This window comes from Diuraphis noxia, unplaced genomic scaffold, assembly GCF_037042655.1.
Source record: "Diuraphis noxia isolate RWA-SAM2 unplaced genomic scaffold, SU_Dnox_SAM2 contig0002, whole genome shotgun sequence".
NCBI classification, from domain to species: Eukaryota; Metazoa; Arthropoda; class Insecta; order Hemiptera; family Aphididae; genus Diuraphis; species Diuraphis noxia.
In genome coordinates, this window is record NW_028301712.1 from 48,295,220 (window position 1) to 48,321,025 (window position 25,806).

General features: G+C 30.1%; 1 protein-coding gene across 2 annotated transcripts in view; it reads right to left on the bottom strand.

Moving 5' to 3' along the window:
- The window catches only part of LOC107166781 (uncharacterized), a 52,621-nt gene that overhangs the window by 23,377 nt on the left and 3,438 nt on the right, over nt 1-25,806 (bottom strand). Inside the window, exons 1-2 of one of the 2 annotated variants that reach the window (XM_015515574.2) lie at nt 19,588-19,719; nt 19,023-19,153 (exon numbers count right to left, since the gene is read on the bottom strand). The gene's annotated coding sequence lies outside the window, so the exon portion shown is untranslated. Of the gene's footprint in view, nt 1-19,022; nt 19,154-19,587; nt 19,720-25,806 lie in introns of those variants that run through there. The other variant, XM_015515573.2, reaches the window with a different exon arrangement.

Consider the following 25,806-nt stretch of genomic DNA (forward strand, 5'->3'; position numbering starts at 1 on the left):
AATTTGGGAGAATGAAAGCAGGGAACGTCAATGATACTCCCGAAATAAATAATTATATTAAAATTGAATATATAATATTATGACTGGCACATGAAATCCCTTCAACACGTATACGCATCGATGTGAAAGCGAAAAACACAAATCCTCATGTTTTAGAATAATTCAAAATTTTAATCTATAATCAACCCCGCTCACATGTACACCCGTGAGTATATTTCAATATACTATATTACCTACCATCATCGAAGAGGTTTTCATTATATATTACGTCTGGATGTCTGGTTAGGGTTATTCAAAACGATTCATCCGGAGCTTCAAATACTAATATATTTTTAGGTTTTATAGCTTTAGAATAATATTATAAATAATATGAGACATTAAATAAAATAATGATATTTCAAATTTTTTTAATGTTACCTATGAAATAATGGTATTGTTACATGTTCTACGTTACTTCCTTTGCGGGTCACGTGCGAATAACGACACATCTAGTTGGAACTCGAATTCGTTTTCCTTCGCGCATATCTGTAGTACATAATATTGCTTCCTCTAATTTTTTTTTGCTGATCTGCAGTGGTCAATCATGATGCAGGTGTGTGCACAGTTTATTTGATAAATATCCATATAAAGTAGTTACTTGGCGCAAGATCTTATGACCTAGGAAGCCAGGTGCAAGACATAACCGGATGATTCATTTTGAATAATTCTGGGTACATTGTGTGAGTTTCGAATAAGTGTATGGTATGGTATAATTTTTTTTCTAATTCACTAAACGACTGTAATCTGCACTGCGAGCTGTGTATGGTTTCGAATATCATGACAATGTTGAAATTTTAAAAATTTAGCTTCGATTTAGAATTAGATGAGTTAATATTATATATTTTTAGTTGTGTAGCAAATTATTATGTTTTTACACACTAATTCATATTCTATTTTATAGATGATGTACCAATTATATCGGTTAGGTATCGGTATAAATAGCTAATTGTTCTGTTACAAGTATCGCGATTCAGTATAAAATATAATAGTAGTGTTTTGATTTGACTGCTTCAGTGTCTTAGTTTGATTGATGTTTCCGTTTGCAATTCATCTGAAACTTTTGGCAGTATATACTTCTCGGAACACTTTAACGTGACGAATCACTGATATTAATGTGATGCTGTGCTCTAACTTATAATAAATATTTTTTAATGGTAAATTTGAAAAACTATATTCAAAATATTTTTATTAAATAATTTACTTATAAATTTAAATGTTGCGATATTTATTCCTAGAATTATAATTACGCGTGAATGTGTGATTCGCAGTTATTAATTAAAATAAATTACGTTTCATATATATAATACTATATTTGAAAAGAATATTGTATTCCGTTTTAGTATAATTACCTTTGTACAATTCATGGTTTTGTAAATAATTATCACATATATTTTAGAGACTAAAACGTGTACTTATTTAAAAATTTAATGACCATCTGAATCAGTAGGTTATATGTAAAATACTAATGACATATGATTAGAAATTATTTTGTACATTCATTAAATCATATTGAGAGTTATATCTTATAATAACATAATTATTGTTAAAAGTATATAATATGTTGTAAGTCTGCATTTGCATGTTTTTACACGTCACTCGTCGTTAACTGGTTTTGAATTATTTCTAGTGATTTTCAAGATATGTATTTTATATTCATAATAAATAAGTTATGTATTTTAAATGTAATATATTTTCATGATAAACACGCTTTCCAGAATAAATTATAGCTGTATTACCGTTACAGCAGCTATATATTATACTATTATACCTATCTCCGAAATATTCAAAAATCAAAATGGAGTAACATAACGTTGACATTTTTATAGATACAATATCTAGTTTATTATCCAGATCAGATTTTGTATATTATTTTCTCTAGTGACTTAATAACCTGGATTTGAAAAAAAAATCACTTTATAGGCGTAGGCTCTATATTATATTACACGATACAGTATAATATAAGTACGAGTATTTTTTTTATACCATACTAAACTCAAAACTGGAAAAACATAAATCGTTTACTATTCTAATTTTTGTGTGTGATGTTTTTTTTTTTTTTTTAGTTCTGCCCTCGGAGAGAAAGTTAATAAATTAAAAATCTTGATCTACTCGAGTTGAAAAATAAAACTACATTCTTTTGAAGATTTCATCGTGGAAATTAAACATTTTGTATATGAAGCTGTGATGACGATATATAAATCTCCGTCGGCGACCGACGGCCACGGTGCGGCGGTATAGTCATCTTGCAACGGGTCAAAAATTAAAACGTTAAATGTTAATTACGGACCTGAGCTTAGGGTGTATCTACGACGTATATGGGTGAGACACGCGTTTGTGATGTAAATCAAAATGTTTTTTTTTTTAAATAATATGTTATGCCTAACACATTTTGGGAACAATATAATAAGCATATAAGTACCTGTACCTCTATACAGAGATCACGTTTGGCCGTTCGGGAGTTGACGCGGTCACCATTTAGATAGAGGCTATCTGTGTACGGTAACCGTGGTTACACACATACGTGACTATTTAATTGTATATAATTATACTTATACCCACACGTGCAGTGTAAACCATTACACATACGGTTTTGGGTACTAGCATATTAGAATAGGCCCGACCTCCAAAGATATTTCGTACCCCGTTCGTAATGTATACACGAATAATCGTGCGCACATCCTCCCCAGTTTAATGCGAGTATTTCGGTATATAAAGCAACACGAGCTGCAGTGGGGTAGGTATATAGTCATTTGAAATAATATATTGAACGCAATGTGGCAATAATTATTATTCTTAGCAGCAATACAGAGGAATAAAGAATAAAATAACAATTAATTAATATCCAAACATAATATTATGTGACGATGATCCGTATGCCATTGGATAGTTACATAATATTATATTTGAGCATTCGGTATACCTGGTAATTGGTATACGATTTGCTAATATTGCACGGAGTATCGTAACAGTCGTTTTGATAAAATCGAAATCGTTTGTACCGATAAAAGTCGTCTCGTATTATAGTTAGATATATACATAATTATTCCGTACACGAAAAACTCATAATGTTATTATTATCTCTGCCAATTATCGGGGTTATAATATAATATAGGATATGTGAATGTGGGTGCGACATTACAGAGGAATGTTATGGAAAGGTTAGATAATGATATAATATAATTATTATTATTTTTCGAGTAGAATTTGCTTTTAAAAAATATTATATATCTTTTCGAAGATAACGTAATGTTATAGATCCATATTATTAGATATCATATCACCTAAAGTATTTGAATTCTAAGGGACGACGGTTTAGAGGGATAGAGTCCACGTTCTTTTGAAAAATAATTATTTATACATATATATTCCTCCTAATCAATAAGATATTTAAATATTAAGGTAAGTACGATTTTTTTACACTTTTAAATCTGTTTTCTAATTTTTTTCACTCAATTCAATCACTGATTACCTATATATTACGCGTATAAAGATTAGCTTCAAAGAGTTTCAAAAAGCATCTTAAATCAAATCCAGGAGAAAACAACCCTAAACTGAATAATATATATATATCTATACTTTTATATACTTTTAAGTGACTCGCCGAGCAATGAGATTACCTATAGTCGACCTCTCTGACGCGACGACATACACGCCAGGCTGTAATCTGTACGCATCACGACGGGAAACAGTTGTATATACGTCCGGTACACGTAGCATGGGTATATACGGAACGAATTTCTGCGAAGGAAAAAGGTTAAGTTTTTTTTTTTTTAATTCTCATCGTCGTCGGATGTTTTTTTTCCAAACGTTTCGTGCAATGTGCCTACACGTTTGTGTAAAACCAAGTTATATGATTTTATACTCGGGTAAATAAATCGTGTCTGAATCGATTTTAAAACACTGCGTTACGTGATGCGTCGCTCATTCCTGAGGGACACGATGATCACTTTCGTGCCACCGATTGGATATTATACGTCTAATAATAATAATATTGTTTATAGATCCCTTCGTCTGACTTCGACAACATTTCGGCCCGACGCCGAAATTAGCAGACTCACATTAAAGCGGCTAGTGCGCAGACGCGGATAGCCCTATTAGTCCTGTAGTATAGGTATATAGGGTATATAGTATAAGTATATATTATAGGATATCGGAGCGAACGACTATTTTTCTAATGCTTTCGGACGTTCATGTCTTTTCCAGTCAGTGCGCAATTGAGCTCTTCGATTACTAAAAACCGTACCTCGGAAATATTATGATTATGACTTTTTTTTTTTTTATTATTGGTTAAGCATCAACTATAGGTTATTAGCTTACATGTGTTCATTTCTACATTAAATGATTATATGCTATTGTACAATTCTATTTTTTTAAAGTATAAAATTATGCTATGAAAGTTTGAAAATGGACCAATTGCTTCGTACAGGTTGTCTGGGATGTTGAAATCTTTTCTAGCTTCGTTGAAGTTGGGGCAGTGGATGATGATATGTTGATTATGACTTTATATTATATCTATTGCATTATATATGCGCGTTAATCTCGTATCATACCTTTTATCGATGCCATATTATTACACACATTATGTATGTATTTAATATTTTAACACTTAAATCACATTATTTTTTCAATAGTATAACGATAATGATAATAACATCGTCAAAATCCGTGACAAACCGGTCGTGTAACCATTGTAAGCGCGTGCGGTAGGTACAAAAGACTATTCACTTTCCGCACGCGTATACCTACACGACGATTGCTACATTGTCCGACCGAATGTGTCGACGATAAAAAGAGCAAAAAATAAAATCAAACTTCCCGTAGGCATTAATCGTACGTCACAATAATAATAATAACAATGATTTGAGCATGAACATATTGAACATCGCTGGGCGAGGACGGACTCGGCCACATTATTGTTATTAGGTTATATATAGTATCGTGTAAGTATTATAGAGCCGGCGGCAGAAAATAATATTATTACCATTACAGAGTGATTCATGCACCAGTATCAATCTAATTTTTCAATTTAATAACAAATTCCTTATTGTTTATCAATCATTTTGGAATTTTTAAATATGTAACTATTTACTATGTTTAACTATATTCTCTATCTCAAATTAGAAACTCCTCTTTTTTATACTGTATATTGTTCAGTGGATATAATTTTTGTTTTATTTATTTATCATTATTATTATTTTTTTATTAGCTTTTTATTATAAATCTAGCTCAACAATTACAATAATTTTTGTTTCAAATGTTGACGCATCTAATTTATGATTTAAATTAGTAATTTTTCAGCTAAATGTTTATACTAAGGATAAAAGTCCTTGAAAAATATTTTATTAAAACAATGTTTTTTGTAGTTGGACAATTTTTATAAATTATACATTTTGACAGATGAATATGATTTACTAAAAATTTCGATACGCATAAGTATAAAAATAAACTATAGCTCTCATAATAGGTATATCCTAAATCTATTATAATGGACCTAAATAAAGAACACAAAGTTAAATAACTTGTTCGAGTTTTGATTGTGATACTAGACATTTTCTGAAAAATTATCTGCTAAAGAGTTAATAGTAAAATAGAGAGTTGTCATTTGAAAAACAGAAGTTAGTATCTTCACCGGGCACTTCTTAATAATAGCTAGTAGTACACAAAATCCCAAAAAATTGAAAATATTACGGTCTTTAAATCAGATTTTGTATATTTATACATTATTGAAAAAGAAAATGGGGGTTGGCATGCTTGGTTAATCACCTTGTATATTATGTATTTTATTGAAGGTGGTGTACCTGCGGTGTACCAGCCACGTGCTCGTTGAAAGAGGTCTCCTGGTATTATATATAGGTGTGCGGCGAAGGTCTCCTGGACCACCGAACTGGAGACCATTGCGACGTGATCGGTTCCAGTGAGTGTAATATTATTATTATTATATTATTAACACTATCATCATCGTCTTCGTGGTCGTCGTCGTCATCATTATTATTATTATTATCATCATCATTATCGTAGTTATACTCGGCCCGTGTGTATGGCGAGCGTGTGCACGCCGAAATGTCGAAGCAAAAATAACCATTGTGGATGACACGCGGAACGGAATGCATTATTTTTTTTTTTTATTATTTATTTCCACCCACCCATCGTCGAACCTATACACTGTGATATTATTATTATAAATCGTGTCAAGTCTTGACTGCGACGACGACGACGCTCGTTGTTATTATTATCATTGGGTAGGTATTATAAACCTACGCTGAGACGATGTGACGGAAGACTACCACTATAGTAGTATGAAACGATGATAACAACAGTAAGTTGTAATTTGTACCTACTGTAGCGCGTGTGTATATATAGAACGATAATATTATGATCGAGCCAACGACTATAATATATTTTAATCTGTTATATATATTATTATTGTGTAGCTATACGCATGGTATTAGTATTGTTATACTTAAGGCTCAAAGTGGCACGACATGGCAAAACATGATAACTTCATCTGCAGCAACGATCTCTATATTTTCTGTATTCCGTGCTTGTAAACACTAAACAGATTTTGCAACTGATAGCGGAAGAGGACCCTATTGTTTTCTTCATTGTTAGTTACTTCTAATCTCTAAATTAAAACCACATATTATTATAAAGTTCACATGTAAATTTATCATTTTAGGAATAATTTTTTTTAATCCATACTCAAGCACCTATCAAGGCTATTATTACTCAAGAGCTTAAACAGCGTAAAAAAGTATGTTTTTGAAGTAAAACAATACAATCAATAACAATCTTTACCTTATATTAGAGTACCTACTCGTATAAGTCATTTATAATAAAAACATTATTCATATTTATATATACGTCTAGGACGTATACAAATTAATTTTATTAGCTTTTACATAGGTAATAATATTATATAAAATAAAATAAAACAAAAAAATGTTTTATAATATAATATTTTAATAAACAAAATAAAAATACATTAATTTGCTACGCTCAGAATCTAATACGTATCTACTCAAAAGATAATATGGAATAGTGAGATGATCAAAAGAGCTTAACAATATAACTGTACAATATTTAGAACATTTCGAAAATAAATAATTCTTCACAGATGAAAGTATATTTGATTAACTTAAACGCTTGATTATAGCGTAATAGTACCTTTTGACTAGAAATAGTAAGACATAGTAGGACTGAACCCAAATTTCTTTAACCTCTTGCATTGAACTCGTAAGTTATTGTATACTGCAGTGGTTAATAGGTATATTTACAGTATAATATATGGTCGTATATATGATGGTTATATTTGTTATAATGTTATACATTTAACTAATTCGTCGTGTATTAATGTACTCTGCAGTGGTGCATTTTAGGATGGAAGGAGAGGAGGTTGTAGTAATGGTTTCCCACTTCAAACAATTTTTGCAAATACGCCATCATATTACTGTATGACTGCCACGACACAACCACCGTTATAATAATATTATGTTTTTATATTTTATTCGTTTCGTTCGCCAAACTATGATCGCAGGTGCCAATATATATAGCGTATTTACGTATATTACACGAGACAAGGAGAAAAATCGTCGGGTAAAAAATAAATTGTATAATAAAATAGGTAAATCCGTCGGAGATGTCGGAATTCCGACAGCTGACGGTGCCGCGGGGCGTGGGATTGTCCAACATCCGTCGTGTCAATGTCGTCTCGCCTCGGAGCTTATTCTAAAATCTAAAGTGCGAAAAATTAAAGCACCCAATGAAAACGTTTACCGGCAGAATCAAGGCATTGAAAATATTAACATAATAATTCACTGATATTGATATTACATTATAGGTAACTAATATAATATTCTATCTATTTGAAACGTCGGGAGGCAGGATATATCACTCGATTTTTGGTAAAAAATGGACACGCATACTGTCAATATTATAAATTATAGTACAGAACATTAAACCTAATGATAATTAAATAATTAAATTTTTATTATGTACTTGCAGATGCTAGTTGAAAGCGAAAATCAAATTATATATATTATCGAAACTATGATAATAATGTATCATTATATAACGAGTACTTATATAGTTATATGTAACGTTTTGAATTTACTCGTAATATGGTTGTGGTTATGAAATAGTTTAATAGATATAATCGATTCGGAAGCCATTATTGGTCACAAGTAAATCATAGTTGTTTAGTTCTCGAATACAGAAACTCAGAAAATGAAAAATAATTTAAAATATAATATAATTATTTTATCGTCATTATGAATTTAATGTATACGCACTCTAACTTAGAAAACTTGCGTGTTTTTTGTTTCGTCCGTAAAAATTTCATTCACACAAAATGTGAACTATTTACTATTATTCTCTCTATTACACTCTCTACACCACTCTCTATTACAGTCTATATAATCAATATTTAAATACGTAGGTATTATGTAACAACTAAATTACATATTATATTCTCTATACTATCTCAAAATCCAATTTTTATATTCTGTAAACGAATATCAAATTAAAAATGTTTGGTGTCATTTAAACAATTTAAAAATGAATCGTCGCGTACCACCTTCGGGTAGGTGTGAAACGTTGAAAATTATTCTTTATTCTAAAGGAAAATCTGATGTTAACTGCCACATTACTGTATTACATGTTTCATATTATAAAAAACTTAAAAACGATAAAAAAAAGAAGAGAAAATATAAATATAAGTTTTTACAAAAATGCTGTTTTATAATGATTTTTTCGAAAAAAAAGTTCTGTAAACGTTTTAGTGTTTTTGAGAAAACTAGTAGGTATGTATTATAGCATACCTATTAAATAATCACCTATTAGGCATTTGCTTGGCTGCTGCACGATCGGTTAATTTTATAGTTATATCAATGTTTGGCTGCAGTAGAAGTGTAGGTACACGATTTAATTTCCATACATTTAGCCTATGGACGATGACCGCGTGCTGCTTTATTTACCCATGTACGTACTTATAAGTTCGGCGAACGAGGAAAAATAATATTATATGTTGAATAAATAATTAGACGTGTTTCGAGGACTGCGGTGAGGCACGTCGCGCGTCTGGCTAGTCTCCACTTGTGCCAGCGCGCGCACACACACAACCACATAAATAATAATATAAACTATTGTACCGTTATGTGTTATATTCGCGCGCGGAAATTAATCGACCATTTTGTCCGTACAGAAGAATTATATCGACCCTTGTACGGCGGCGTTAGAGTGTACATGATGAGATTCTGTACGCCGCCGCCGCAGTCTCCAGTCCATATATCTGTATGCGTACGCGAGCACAATACACCGGGTAATTGGTAATCAACGAGTTTTCGCGCTGACCGATCTTCGAGTGCGGCGGAGGTACCGCTCGTGGTGGGCGACCTGATTCTTTTTATAGTTTTACTTTTTGCGTGTTCGCGAACGGGTTGGCGACTATTATACACGCGACGAGTGTATAATATCATCTTCATCATCATGCATAGGTACGTTCATACGAATGTGTACCCATCATTGGTAATTTTTTTTTTTAAATACCATCATATAGGTCGTCAAAACATAGTAGTATTTGACAGGCGAATGAAGCATATATTATTATTATTATTATATACCAACTCACGGGGCACGACGATTTTAGGAAATAATAATAATATTCAATATCATATTTTTATTATTCTACCGATTTGACAATATAACATAATAATATTACGTTGCAAAAACTTAAATTAACTATACCTAAATTTGTAGGCATACAATAAATTATATATCTTGTAATCTTGTTATATTTTAACTGTTTACTCTTTACTCTGTTTACTGTTTACTGTCTATCTCAGTATAGTATATTATAATGTTTTTGTACTTAATTACCCATATTTGTAAGAGAAGATTCAATCCACATTATATTTCAAAATAAATAAATCTACACGCGTTTTTTTATTATATGATATACCTAGGTAATCGTTTTTCATTATAATATCGTAATAGTTTATGATTGATTTCCAAGTCGAATATTATAAAAACAACAGCATACCTAATAATATGTTGTAAATTGAAAGCACTAATTTTAAATAATTTTTAACTATATGTAAGCCAGCTAAATGCGTGCCGTTATTGATTGTAAAATTATATGAATTATTTGTGTTAATTTTTGAATAGGTTCAACAGTTATCAAAGTTAACGAGTACCTGCAAATATTTTAACCACCAGAATATAGCTACAGGAGCTAGCTAGGAAGTTTAATTATTAAAATGTTTGTGAAAAATAAAAAATGCAAATAATATTGTCTTAAAATCAATAGTGGACTCATTCTAATTTATTGTCGGAGTAGGTACTGAATTGAGATTTATGAATTTTTAATCGTTTGACAAGTTTGTAAGTGTAGTGCGATTTTTCTATAAACGCTAACACAAACGCATTAATTTATTATTTTTTTCCTAGTGCTACCTATTGTAATTTAATAAAGAAAAATGAATCACAATAATTTGTTAATACATATATATAGGTACAAAGAAATTTACTAAGAATAAAAAGATATAAGTAACTCATACCTACATGCTACATATTATTATTAAGTAAAAATAACGTGATACAAAATAATATCTAAATTTATGATTAATATTATAATTTCATTCTCTCCAAAAAGGTACCTACCCTAGTTACAATACGTCGTTTTAAAATGGAAAATTAATGATTAGTTTTAAACACCTATCCATTTCACGTTCCTCATTCGACTGTGTAAATTTAAGACAATTACTATTACCTTAGGTCCGGTTACTATTTATTATTCTTGTTCCAATTGACGTGCGAGTCAAAGACAATTATCATAACCAGAGGTTAGGTTACTATATTATTATTTTTACCTTACTGTCGACAAAATAATATATAATATTCAATTATCCGTGCCGAGATGAAAAAAATAAATATGTTTTTCATGTCGCCGAAACTCTGCAATATACAAAATAATCATTCGGCAGGTAACCTATGCCTACGGCATATTTGATTGTAGATAACTGTTACACCCGCTCGTATAACTTGTACATGGCGCGTGCATACATGGACAATTTTATTTATTTTTCGAAATTAATTTGTTTTCCTCGGCATACGTACCTACTTCACACATACATATAATACATACTTATGCAATTACGTCCTTTGTGGTTTCTTCGTCGGTTGTTATACGCGTATACACACACACTCACACTAGCTAGCTAATACACATACACTATTACACAAACATACCACACACAATCACACGCAAATATCAGACACACTCACACATGGCGAAGCGCATCTAACTTCAGTGCACGTACCTACGGTCGGTATGTACCCTTAATGACGATTGCGGCGCTTCTGCTACGGAGATGGGGACAGTAGACAGTGCCAAATCCGTCCGAGTGATATATCCGGATGTCGTGGACCGGAATTTCGTACGACGGCGTACGCGCGCGCGCCAACCGATTCATCAAATGATATTATTATTTTATTATAACACGAAATTATATGTACCATCGGCCGCCGTGACACGTTGCCCTTATGACACGATTACCGGACCGGTTTTTCGTCTGCATTACCACTTTTACACAAACCCATTACACACTGTCTGCTATAATGTACAATGTACTTGGTATATTATTTTATTATTATATTATATCCGCGTGTTGCACTGTCGACGACTGCGCGGTGGTCAGCGAAAATGAGCTATATACACACATTGTGGCTGCAGTATGTTTTTTATTCGTTTATTATCCACTAAATTTCGCTGGTCAACTGCAACAGTTGACGTGAACTGTGTACTAGGAAATGCGCGTAATCCTCGTAACGCAACGGTGCAGTGTGCACAATCTACGTTGTGTACCTTTGAAAAAAAAAAAAATACGTGAACCGGACTTGCACGGTATCATAATATCGGAATAAAAAAATAAAATGTCCAAGTCACAAATACGGGATTGCCGACCGTCGTCGTCATCGCGGTGTAAAGTAGTACACGCCACATGATTTGTTTCACCGGGTTAATTTTCCACCGTGGGTGACGTAATATTTAAAAATTTTATTGGTATAATATCGTGCTGTTGCGATATTATTATTTCGTAGAACGCGAAAACCGTTTTGAAGTCGAACGGGTTCGAATAAATAATGCACAGTAATCACACCGGTCATAATATATTCACGGCGGGTGTAGTTATGTTGCTTGTATATTATATATTCTATTATTTTTTTTATATTTTTTATCGACGCCTAAAACGAGTAAATATAATATCCCTCGTCGGTTTCGTGTAGTATTATTTTTTAAATGTCAACGCGAGTTGCGGTCTAATGTTTTGAATCAAACGGAATATTATATCCTTCATAGTATTATATGCACAGAATTTATATTGAAGTTTCGCCTGAAAACTGTAAATAAAATGAAAAAAATTACTGTCCCGCGTGTGGTCAAGTATAGGTGATGCTCGGAAATATGCACAGGTGATCGATGATCGAGAATGACCAATCGAAAGAACATTTATATTTTAAACTGTCCATATATTATTATAATTCTTATAAGTGGTTGACTTTAACTATCATTATAATATCTTTGTAAGTTTGAACTCAATACATTCTTATATATTATATAGAAAACGCGTTAATGGGAATATCGTGGTTTTCGAGAACGGAAATCTCCAGCAATAATTGGTATAATATGTTCACTCGTAAAATGAAATGTTGGTTATGTACATGCTCGATGCTCATAAACTTCTACGCCATTTCTTACCAGGTACATAGGTACTATAGCTCTATAGCAGCTAAATTATTAAAGAAAATAATAATAATTGTATTTCAAAACACTTAATTAATAATATATATTTCTATGTCAGTATATCCAATAAGATCAGAATTAATAAAAGCAAGCCGTTTGCACAAAGTTTTGTGAAAAAAAAACAGTTTGAAAACTTAACATACATAGCAATTTTTCATCGAGATATAACAAATACCTACCTAATATAATATATGTACCTAATGTGAAACACGGCTCAAATGCATTTTCTAAATGTGTAGAAGTAAGTATAATATAATATAATATAATTTTATGTAATAATTTCAAATGATAATATATATATGATTAAAAGCAAAATACACTTCTGCAATAATTAAGTTAAAGTAAGTATTGTATATTTGTATCTGAAATCTTAACACCTGTAACGAGTTTCATGCGTATTATTGTTGTGTGTGGTAGTCACGTGGCAGTCGTCCCGGGGGCCCGATTTAGGGGGGGTCGGCGCCCCCGTAGAGATAATTAGTATATTTTTGTTTAATATAGCGTAAAGTGAATATAGGTAATCGTAGGTATTCGCACATAATAATTTATAAGACTTCGGTAGGTTATTTTGAGCTTGATTTATCTAGAAAATTGTAACCGTCAAACTATTGTAAATAATCTATTCACGTGTTGTGTTAATTTTAACAAACATAATAATAAACGAATTTATTTATAATATGATCTGCGAGTATAATATACGTGAAATTGAATGTTATGTAAAATATATTATGTCAAGTGTTTAATTTATAAGTATAAATCTCTAACTATACCTTAATAAAAATAAAAATTTGATAGTCAAAAATATATATAACGATATTAAATCATTATATTATAGACACAGTAACTATATTATATGCGGCTTACAACGATTTACGATTCATGCGTACTGTGTATATACGTATATGCAGTGGACAGCTTCCATGATTGATATTATTACATAATATACATCGACGAAGATTTCGGCGAGAAATGATATCTACAGTTGTATCGTTTACACGTTATGAGGTGATAAAAAAATTAAGTAAGACGTTTTAATATCGAGCGTACAATAATAAATACACAGAACTGGAACAACTATCATAAAATAATAAAAATAATAATAGCCAATCGCATTACTTGAGAAACTGCATAATCGTAAAATATACTATCTGGGATGCACGAGGTATACAAATTACAATCATTTCATCACATGAATTAAATATCTCGACTTGCTTTAAAAAATCATATTTGGAGGAGATTTAAACAAATTAAACTGCAATTAAATAAACTATTCAATTTCGTGAGAAAACCTGAATGGCATATCACGGCGGGACTTGTCATTGGACAACGTTTATTATTACGGTCCATAATACAAAAAAAAAAAATATATATATATATATGTATGTATGTATGTAAGTATGTATGTATGTATACCAGGTATTTATTACATTTTTAATTGATTAGAAAAAAAACCTTAAATTTTAAGTTATAATTACTTTTGATACAACAGAGCTTAAAACCATTTTCGAAAACAAAATAAAAAACTCACATTAAAATGTTTTAGACTGCATCATTTATTTTCTCAAGTTATTGAATACTACCAGTTATTGTAGAGTGGTTTTTAGGATTAGTTTTCAAAAAAAAAAAAAATTAAGAAAATACATAGGCATACATTTAGGCATAATATATTTGTTTGAAATCTGGTTTTGTAACCTAGCATGGTTTTTTGTCGTTTGCGTGTTTGTAAAGACACAGATATTTTCTAATTTGAATTTTGATGGGATCTATTCAAACAAGTTTTATTCAATATAGGAACTTGCTTTTCAAAAAGTTAGCCTCATTTGAAAATAAATTATTCCCCGTACCTATAATATTTAATACTATAGTATGTGTTTTACATTTTTTCGGAAATATTGATTAATAAATATAAATATGATTAGATTTTTAATAAATATTGTCCGGTTTATTCATTAGTTAAGATAACTGAATTTAAATCATTAATTTACCTATAAATTATAATATATCTGTTCAAAAAAATGTGTTTATACTACTTTGTATATTATTAATATAAACGCTTTTAAAGTAATTATATAATATAGGTATTATTACTTAGGTACTACTGCAACGCCAAGAAGAAATACTAATCAAAATTTAAATTTAAATTTCTATTTTTATGGTTTAAAATTTGTATCGCAAAAAAACTATACATAATATAATACAAAGAATAAGTTCACAAATCTAAAATAATCTACTGCAGGGGCCCATAAAATCCATAACATAAATACTTATAATTGTTGACAAATTAGTTAGAGGTATCTATATAATAGTAAATTATATATTTAATTATTATTTATGTTTTATTAATTTTCATGAATCCCATCAAGTTTTGCAAACACTTAATTTTTGTTTGAAAGTTTCTCTGAAATAAAAACCGATAACATCTCAGGAACTGTATTATACTTGCAACTTGCAAGTTTTAGAACGAAAAGAAAAATATATTTTATGACCCAGAGGGTTTTGCAGAAATCACATTCATCATTTGTCTAATCTGATGTATAGAACAACTTTTACAGTGATCGTAATTGAAGTTTTTTTTGAATGTGCCCGGAGATGTCCTTATATCCAGTTCAACGGTGTAAAGAAATATCACGCCGAGATATTATATGGTTTTGTATTGATCTAACGAAATATTGCTCATAGCATTCTGAGTTTCAACTATATTTAAACAAAAGTGTAAAAAATAATTTCTCCAATTGTATAGTATGTTTTATTATTTAAGTTGATATGGTGTTGTATATTTGATCTAATGAAATATCGCTCATAGCGTCTAAAGTCAAAACTATATTTAAACAAAAGTGTAAATAGTTATTTCGCCGATTGTATATCATTTAAATAAATCACTCGAGTTTTTACTTTTCCATCGTTTACTGTTTAAAAAAAAAAAAAATAGAAATCAGCCGTTGGTATTTCATTATAACTATTATTATTTATTCTGGTTAGCTTCATAATATAGTCTTAATTAGCCAGTAGGGGACGTCGAAATGTGTCAATATTTACGTTTATATACATCTATTTCATATAATTTCATAAGTTTTATTTTCCACGAATATAAGTAGTATGGTTTTTAAAATGTAACTTTCTAAAAAATTTGGCGTGTACATTTTAATTAAAAATAAACATAGAGAATATACTACACTTTAACGTAATAATTTGAAATACCAGAACAAATGTTTATATTTTTTTTTACAATCAATATTATGTTACCATACAAAAGTAATATACTATTATTATACACTGTATACATTTAATTAACAATTGTTAGTTAATTATTAAAAAAAGACAAAGCATATACCTTTATTTTTCTTTTAAGACTGTTGTAATTGGAATTAGTTGGGAAATAAGTTACACCGACCACACAAGGATTCTTAAAAAACCAACGCATATTGTACAAAAGATGTTTTTCTAAAAAAAAAGTAGTTATTAAAATTAAATCATAATAATGGTGGTACAATATTAAAAAGTCTGATTTTACACTTTAAACGGATTATCAATTTATGATTTCGTGTTTTGTTTAAAGAGTTTTCATATGCTAAAGACTGTAAAAATAATGAAACACTTTTACAGAAAACTTTTATTGATAAGTATTATAAAACAAACGCCGTAATTATATTTTTATGTAACATAATTTTGTTTTTAATTCGTCGATGTTATTATGAATTATTAAATTAAATTCTTCTGTATAAGTCGTGTAAGATCTATAATATTATTACTTTTACCAAATTAATATAAATAATAAAAATAAAAACCATATTATTATATTGATTATGTAGGAATAACGTGCATTATAATATTTTAATTTTAAATAGTTTTCTTTAAATTTAAATTTAAATATCAAATTATTTAATTTTACTACATACATGTATTGACTAAAAAGCATTTCAAATTTCACTGAAAGAAAATTACATTTGCAAATCTGTATGAACTATTCATATTTTAACCTAGATTATGAATATGTTTAGAAATCAATGATAACCATTTCATTATTAACTATATACCTACCAGTAAACATATTGAACGTTTGGCGCTATATTCAACAGGTATGTATGTATCATATTTATATACAGTATGATTGTTGACTGTTGTACCCGAAACGTGTAGTGAATATGCAATATAAAAACAATTACCAATAACTGTTTGAATTAAAATTCGTTTTAATTTTGTGCGTACATTAATTTTTCCTCAATACTGTTTCTAAGCCAAATTAAATATACCCTAGTAGTTGTGTGGTTAAAAAAAAAACCATTATATTTTATTATAGACACATGCACAATTATTATATTTTATAATATTAATTATTTCAGCCGGTTATGTCTTAAAAGGGGTTTACGTGGGAGTGAAACATTATAATTTATTCGAGAACAGTAAATGCCCAAAAGCGACTACAGTGTGTTACACCGATCACTGGGAAAACGAATTGTTTCAAAAATTGTCCGTTTGAATTTATTACCGCGGCCGTGTGTAAAATGTAAATACCAAATTACGTATACCATATTATAGAACCGGTTCCGGCATGGGGTCAAGTCTCGACCGAGTGCTAACTCGCTTAAGTTATACAACAGGTCGTATCGCGGGCATAATGTTAATATAATCGGTTGGTATAAAACATCATTATGGCGAGCCACAGTAAGGTACCACCGGAAGAATCGTTAATTAATGTGAGCATATCGACGGAGAAACACACATTTTGGGCGACCGCAACTTGACGTAGACATATCTTATAGGTAATAATATGCGTTTGATATAATATACCTATAATATTATTGCCTCATCGGACGCTTTTTTCTTTCCATCGCTTCCGATATCGATTTCTAGTCGTATAGTCCGTGTGATAGTAGACATACAATCGTAGCGTCGGCGTGGTTATTAACTTGTCAAATACTGCTCTTATCGTACCACTTTGGGACACGGCGGCGGAGGAATGCGTGTGGGAAGGAGTTCATAGTCCACGGTGGCGGTGGTGACGGAAGAACCCTACTTTTCACGACCAGCCGACCAAGACCTGATCGCTGACATACGACGCATCTCTGGACATTGCTATTTTATATTTAATTTATTTTGTATAATATATGAAATCGGCCACTCGAGTATAAACTATCATACCGATGTCTCCCCGGCCTGTTGCAGTGGCATGATTTGTCTAATTAGCGGAAGTAAAAAAAAAAAAAAAATGGAGCACATAGGTATAGAGATTTACTTTCTTCACATTAATCCGTTGCATGTAACATACACGACGTATAGTTGGCGGTGGATCTATTCGTGATATCAATTCCGCATACGCAAAAACTATTTCGCTTTTCTTCTAGCATATATATGTACACTGTAAGCACACGCACTGCGTAAAAGCGTCGAAATAATAGTTATCGGGAAAATATAGGTTAGGTTAAATAAATTATTGAAAGATGAACCTCGATCGAAGGATAAAAATAAAAAAATAAAATATTATTTTTAATACTTAGTTGAAATCAAATTGATACTGCCAATGTGTGGTAAAATCTATTTAATTTATTAATGTTAGTAGGTTTAGCTATATTTATTGATGCGATAATAATGATTACTAATTAGTTTATAGATCATTTGTGCAGTTGAAGTTTTTTGGGCGTTATAAAACTTCACGATCTCCGTAATAATTAAATAATATGGCGCACCAGTGGCACGTAGTGCATTTATAAATTACCCGTGAATAACTTTCAGTGTTGAAACGTCTCTAATCGGAGTATCTATCTCATCTTTTATGACGCCCTTCAAAACGGCTGCCGGTATGTTTTTCGCATCAATAATAATCCCGAATAAAAGAGCACATTAATTTCGGATAGCATTAATATAATATACGTATTGGACAACGAAATGACGTCCGAGATAACACAATATAATGTCCGCGGTCCGCGGTCCGCCGCCGCCGCAGCAATAATAATAATTGTTATTTAATATCACGTATAAAAAATAATTATTTTTGCACGAGTGTACGTCGTAAATATTATTATGGTTACCGGGAACCGCGATATTTCTGGATACACCCAATTGATTAAACGTGTTTCGTTAAAAACCGGCGACAACCGTTAAGCAGCAATAAAAAATAAATCAAATAATTCGAAAATTCTAACGACCGGTAAAGCAAAAAAATAAATCAAATCCATTTACTCCTTACCTGTTGTATTGATGGTAGTTATCTGTTACAATACGATTTAGATTTTTTTGCAGCTCTCATCGTTGTTGGACAGTTACCCGTACTCAATAAACAGCCGTTGGTGTGGTATGCTGACGGAAAAATCGAACAATCTGAAAACAACACGATATTATTATATCAGCAATCAGTACAACCGCACCAACAATAATCATATTATGCACTTAAAGTAGTAAATCGATATGAATATAATATGTTTTGGAAAGAAGAGACAAGTTAACAGATAACCCTATACAAATAATAATATAGAGGTACCTACAACAAGTTTTAACCATTCAAACACTTTTTTTTTTTAATGTTATATTTTTCGCGTTTAGAATTATTATTTTAACATTAGACACGAGTTGCACAGTATTTTTTCCCCCTAACTTTAGTAAATACATAATAACTCGTTTCAGAAAATTGATTATATATTGGGCAAATATACCGAATATACCTATACCTATATATAAAAATATATATTTTAACGAGTCAATAGATTCTGTGCAATTATATAAAATGCAAATTATAATATAGACCAACTCAATACCTGAATGAAAATTTCCTAGTGTCACTGCAAGATCAATATTATAATACAATTATCATCAAAAATTCTAAAATATAACGTGTGCCGCGATGAGGGGATTATTACTTTACGGTGAGACTGGTACTGACATACTATATAGCGTCCAAAAATGAAAGTGTGCCGTGCACCCGAGCCGATGCCTGCGAGTTTGTTAAACATTTTTGTGGGATTAATATCTTTACACCCATATTTTATTTATGACGTTTTTTTTTTTTTATTCAATGACTTTGAGTGTATAATATAATGTTAAGCCAACACCAGTTCTTTTTTTTTAATATACATTATATAATAATGTTATGATACAAGTAGATAGAAACCTATAAAACCTAATGGGTTGTGTTTTAGCCACGTGTAGCCAGTTTTAACGTGATGAACGGGATTCATGCTTAGAGCCTAAAAGAGGTGTAACCAATGGTGGGCATTCACTATTGTAGTTAAGAAGTTTGAGTTAAGTTAGTAAAAGTGTATTTATTCTTAACCTTTTAATTCATTTCCTAGTCGAATTAAGACTTTAACTAGTTTAATTTACTGTTGAATTAACTTTTAAATAACTTTTTTCAGTTGATTTAAAAAAAAAACTACAAATTTAAAATAAAATTTTTTTGAAATTTTTGGTTTTAATGGTGTTATACATTAATATTACTGTACACGGTTTTTAAATAGATATAATCTAATACTAAAATAATTGTAAGTATAGATAATAGGTAATAATTCTGTTCCATTTCTTGATAAAATAATAGGCATAACTGTATGAGTATTATAAATTTTAATACTATAGATATGGACACAGAATACTCTTAAATCCTATGATTATCTACGACGTAAATACATACCTATTAAATTTAAACTTAGAGAGTTCAATATATATTATTTTTTGACTATTAAATCCTAACTCAGCGATTTTGTGTGCACTTAACTCAACTCAAGTTAATTATTTGCATTAAATTATCCGTGTGGGTACCCTGCAGGCTGAAGCATAATCGTATCTTAGAATTTTGAACACCACGTGTTGACGACGACATACAGAGTGAATTTCGGGTTCTAATTTTCTTTAAATTAAAGAAACCAATTTTCAAGATAATTTATGATGTGGATAGCCGCGTAAAATAATATTAATATACCTATACTTACGCCTTTACGTTATTATAATCCAGTAGCGAAACGTGTTCGTTGGGAACCTAATAATTATTGTTATACACAGTTGTACTACACACACACAGACATACGCACACTCAAAACTAACGTGTTATTATTGTTTCACGGAATTATTATAATAATGTTCGCGTATAGTTAAATTCCACGCAAATTCGTACGATTAATTATTATTCATATAAGTACATTATATTCACTGTATAACAGGTGTCCGATATCGAAACAGAATAACCGAAGACCTCCTTAAAGTTGTTTGTTTTTTACCTTCAGTATGGGCTACGTGTCTTGCGATAATTATTATAATTATTTTGATAACCATCTTGATTTAAGAAAATATCTAAAGCACGCACTATTATAGGTACATATATACTATATTATTATAGATGTAATGTTTTGAATACCTAATAGATAATTTACTATTTAATTAATTTTCTTCTGCGAATATTGTTTATTATTAGAATTTATGTCGTGTAAACGTCTTAAAAATATTGAAGTCAGGTTAGGTTAACCTCAAATTAGTTGTTTTGTTCACCAAGTGCCGAACCACATAGGCGTTGTATTTTTCGTTGGTAACCTATACAACAGTGATTTGCGATTATAATATGAAATTCTAGTCGGTTTATATAGAACCATCCATTAATTGAGAAATAAAAAAAGCGGGTAAGTGGATGTCGCTCTGCTGTACATTAGGTGGTGGGGTGGACCTCTGACTAGGGTAGGTTAGATTTGAATGCAATGATAGATATCATTGTATACGAAAAACGATTCTGAACGGAGATGATTTGGCAGTCTAGGATATATTATATTTAAATATTGTCATATATTCTATTTTGAAACAAATATTTTATTTTTCAATTAGGACACATTTTGCATAAGGCATGGTTAATCAATTTTTCCAAAAACATTGCATGTTTATCATAATTCATAATACCTTATATTATCATAGATACCTGATTTCATAAAAATTTAAAACTTAAACACTCAAAACATTTTTCCTATAATGACGCTTTGAGTTTTCTCTATAGCTACTTGAAGAAAAACTTATGGAAAACTTAGTGTTGTATTTTTAATCCTTAGTTATGAACACAAACATTTTTATGATTTTTCAACATTTTGTCAATATTTGAACTTCAAATGCTAATAAAAAAAAGTTGTGTCTATATATTCTTATAATGTTTTAATTACTATAAGAATAACTTATGAGAAACTTTGTATTAAATTTTCAAGTATTTTGATTGGGCCAAACAAATTTTATCGACACTTCAAAAAAATATTTCAGAAAAATTGAAAATTTCAGTTGTTTATAAATATCTCGAAAAAAGTCAAAATATTTTGAAAATTAAATCATGTAAAGAAAATGCCAATCTAAATAACTGGTAAAATTTTCAAGTATCTACGACTTATACTTTTTGAATAATCACAAATATTTAAAATCGTTTCAGGATAAATCGTTATCGTTACGCTATTTCGTAAAAATTTAAAATTCAAACGCACTTAAAATTTTTCCTATAATGATGCTTCGAGTTTTCTCTATAGCTACTTGAAGTAAAACTTATGGAAAACTTAGTGTTATATTTTAATCCTTAGTTATAAACACAAAAAATTTTATGATTTTTCAACTTCAAAATTACTTGTAAATTTTCGCGTTTTCGACAGATTTCGTGAAAATTTGAACTATTAACGCTTATAAAAAAAAATTGTGACTACTGATTTTTAATTTTTTTTAGCTACAATAAGAACAACTCATAAGGAACCCTGTATTAAATTTTCATGTTATTTTGGTCATCTAAAATTTTTTTACCTACACTTCAAAAAAATTCTCATAAAAATCGAAAATTTCAATGGTCCATAAATATCTCAAGAAAGTCAAAACATTTTGAAACTTAAACTGTATATAGATAACACTAACATAAACATTTGGTGAAAATTTCAAGTATTTACAGTGATTAGTTTTTGATTAGCAAACATATAAAAAAATCGATTTGGTCGAAAACTGGTTTTGCGTAAAAATTCCTGTTTTTCTGTTATCTTTTTTTTGTTTTTCACGACTTTTTAAAAAACTGTTGGAAAATGTTAAATTTTGACCTTTATAATGCACCAAGGATATTCACTTTTACATCGGAAACCACCTCCAAAGTTTGAAATTGAAGCATTATTTCGACTAGTTATGCTGTACACAGACACAAAAACGAAAAAAAAACACACATCATTGTAAAATCAATACGTTCATCACTTCGTTCAGAATCTAAAATCAAAACTAAACCAAATAACATCGTTATAATAATTTGTAGGTATGTTATGTTAGACTGTCCTTTTATTATAAGATTTCAGTTGTCACTGTATAAAAGGATAGTCCGATAGTTAAATAGTTAAAATCAAAATTAATTGTCAACATGAATTCTTAACACGCCATGACACACTGACGTTTTCAACTCCGGAATTGTAGGCCAATAAGCACAAATGATTTTTAATCAATGATAATACTGATACAAAAAAATACGGGTTGCCAAAGTGTAATAAGCTCAAGACTGCTGATAGGTATTATACTTTTATTTATTTATTTATTATTGTATCTACTTAATTTTAATTCTCAATAGTATCTTAATGAATTTTATTAAATTCGTAAAAAAGATCATCTAATAATGAATTATAATATACCAAATAAATCAACCACGGTTAATAAAACTATGATCAAAATGATCTGTACCAACGTGATTGAGTGTATAGGAGGTACAATAATCAAAACTCTACAGCGTATAAAAAACAACGTAAATATAATTCTCACTAAACAAAGTACAAGGGGAGGGGGTAAATTGGGTCAAATAATATTAGTAAATAGTAAAACAATTTATATTTTGCTGTAGTAAAACACTTAATTGAAATGATAAAATACCATTAATGTCTGTTTCTATATTATCACGTATAAGGAAAAAAATCGTATACCGTAAAAGAATTGAAAAATAATATAATATTATATAATTAGCTAAAATCAGTGTAATGTGTAATGACGTCTACTGTCGTCTATAAATAATATGTAATCGGTGTACCTACCTATACGTATAGTGATTTCGATCGCTCTTACTTTTTAGTACACTTAATGCGATCGCGATAATATTATTAAGACGTATAGCCGTATAATAGGCACTACGCTGTCGCAACAATATCGGAGATGTCATCAGCTTACAGTCCTGTGCGCACATTCACATAATACGTATATTATCAAATATCAATATCATATCCACCGTTTCAGTGGACAGTGATTTAAGATGGACTTTTTGCTAAACGATTTATGCTACCCAAGTTTTGGCGTCGACCGAAGCGAATTGAATTTTATAGAGTTATAACAATAGTAATAACAACATACGGCTTCAATATAGCAAAACAATGGGACGTAAACACCATTATGGCTGCGGGGTCGATCACGACAGGTCTTTAACATCACTGGTTGCGCACGCCGTATGTGGCCGCGGTGTGTTTATCTTGCACAGTGTATTAAATAAAAAAATATTCATCGCGTTTATCGCGTAGAAATTTACGTCGGTTTCCTCCTGGCGACTGCTGCAGTGAGCTTAAAATGCTTTGCGACCGGAGGGTTGGCCACGAAAACGTCTATAGAGATACGATGATAAGAAATGGATCGAGAAATTTTATTATAATACAGCCGCTTAAGTTGTATAAGAACACCAATAGGCAATAGACGTAAGTAATAATAATATAGTAGATATACGACAAAGTACTCGTATAGTTATAACTATAACTTATAGTTTATAACTATACAATATTATAATATATATCTTACATGAGGTACTCAGGTACGCAATAGTATATAAGCGCCGCAATTTAGCTTAGAAATAATAGTACACATCGGGTAGGTTGTAGGTACCTAAGTTATAAAGGTATACTGAACGGTACAGGGTGATCTATTTGAAGCAAGACATTTATTATTGTTTTCGAAAATATTTCTTGATATATTTATATGAAGTCAGGTTGTATTTTTTAAGTTTTATTCCCTTTTTGATGATATTATACATTTTTAGTTTATATACATATATATATATATATATATATATATATATATATAATTCGGAATATTTTGATCTATAAAAATCAAACTTCGGACAATATAGTGGTTAGTTAGGCATACATTTTTTATCATTTTAACTTATGATGAGCAGAGGAGTAGTGGACCAACACTTCACTCTGCTTGTCTTTACTTAAATACTTATAATTCATTTACTACTCGAAAAAAATGTAATTTTTATGCATCAAAGTACTCAAAATAATATTCTGCCTGGTAAAAAGGAATTAAAAAAGCATGCTGTCACTCAACAAATTAACGAAAACAATAGCTAAAATAATAATAAAAATAGATATATATTTTTAGAAAAATGTTGGTTTTTAACAATCTCATATAATGAAAACAATTTTTTACAAAAGTATTAAAAGTATATTTTCAAGTGTCTATTACGTTAAATGGATCAACCGGTACATAGTTTAACAATATAAATAGTATAATAATAATTGTAATCATAATATAATTAATATATTTATAGTAAGTATAATTTTATTTTCACTGACGATTTTACATACATGGTCAGCCTAGGTTGTATATGGGTTGTAATATGGGGTTCGACCATGCTAATGATTTTTTGGTTTTATCAATTATTCGTTTGTTGTTTTATAGCCATAATATACAATATCTATACTAAAAATTGCCACAAGAATCTGTACATCTTGTGCATTATTCTTTTTCCGCAAATGCGCATGAATAGTAATAAGCTACAATAATATAATACCACTTTTTATACACGACTCCGGTCACGACTCGAGTGTATAACATAAAAATAATTCAAAATATTTAAAATTTGCAGCGTATATACCGATTTTATAATATGGATTGTCTCGGGAAATAATTCAAAAATACATTTTTATATTTTGTCAATAATAATAATTATATAGACGCACTGCGTATCTAGGATATGCCAGACTGCAGTCATCGCCATCACGCGCTATAATACGGCAAGGTCGTTT